The sequence below is a fragment of the Hemiscyllium ocellatum genome, chromosome 44 (assembly GCF_020745735.1).
Source record: "Hemiscyllium ocellatum isolate sHemOce1 chromosome 44, sHemOce1.pat.X.cur, whole genome shotgun sequence".
NCBI classification, from domain to species: Eukaryota; Metazoa; Chordata; class Chondrichthyes; order Orectolobiformes; family Hemiscylliidae; genus Hemiscyllium; species Hemiscyllium ocellatum.
Window position 1 is genome coordinate 22,536,161 of NC_083444.1, and position 1,378 is coordinate 22,537,538.

The window sequence follows — 1,378 nt, forward strand, 5'->3', positions numbered from 1 at the left end:
AATCAAACATGGTGTTACTGTAATGTCACAGTCCTGGGTGACACTGGTTTTGATATCAAGGAGTCTTCAGTCAAACCATTGCACAGTCTTGCTCATCATGTGTTGTCACACAAAAAACAATGTTTATAAACATAACTGGGCACCCATGTAGCTATAGCATGTTCATGGGCAATCGAGGTACTGCTTTGAGATCGTGAAAAGTCATGAATGGAACATACAACAATGCATTTTGTAAAAATGCCTTGAAGTTGGGCATTGTAGAGTCATGTTGGCTGATCCTCTCAGAGTCAAGTCCTGCTCTGCAATGAAAATCTGAAATGACAATCCTGGTCCATGTCTCCAGAGGGAGCCATAGAGTCTGCACCGTTGGTGTCCTCACAACCAACACTCTGATGTTTTGTGGATCTCCTGCTGTGAAGAAAATGCAATCCAAAGAAAACAAATGTGATGTTTCTGCACAGAATCTTCGATTTGATTTATTATTGGCACAAGCACCGAGATACAGTGAGAACTATTGTTTTATGTGCTATTCAGGCAGGTCATAACACAAGAAAAGACATCAGGGTAATGGAGCAGAATACAATGTTACAGCCACAGAAAAGGTGCAGAGAGAAAGAGAGCAAGATAGACTGTAATATTTTGAGAGGTTTATTCAAAAGTCTGATACCAACAGGAAAGGAGCTGTTCTTAAATCTGTTTGTACGGGATTTCTAACTTTTGTATCTTCTGCCCAATGGAAGAGGGTGGAAGATCACATAACTGGGGTGGGAGGGGTCTCTGATCGTGTTAGTTGCTTTTCCAAGGCAGTGGGATGAATAGATGGAGTTAATGGCAGGAAGACTGGTTTGTGTGATGTACTGGGCTAAGTTCAAGACTCTCTGTAGTTTTGTCAGTCTTGGGAAGAGTAGTTACCATATCACACTGTGATGCATCCAGATAGGATACTATCTGAGGTGCATCTTTAAACATTGGTAAGGCATTGAGGACCATGTTGAATTTCCATTGATGTAGACAGGGTATGCTCTCCACTCCACTTCCTCATGTCAATGACCGGTTCCTTCATTTTCCTGATGTTGGTGGAGAGACAGTTCGCTTGCTGATGTTTGTGGAGACTGTTGACTTGCTGATGTCAATGGAGAGATTGTTGTCTTTCTGATGTTAATGGAGAGACTGTTTTGCTGATGTTGATGGACAGACTGTTGTTTTGCTGAAGTTGTTGGAGAGACTGTTGTTTTGCTGACGCTGATGGAGAGACTGTTGTCTTGCTGAAGTTGATGGAGAGACTGTTCTCTTGCTGACGTTGATGGAGAGACTGTTGTTTTGCTGACATTGATGGAGAGACTGTTGTCTTGCTAACGTTGATGGAGAGACTGTTGTC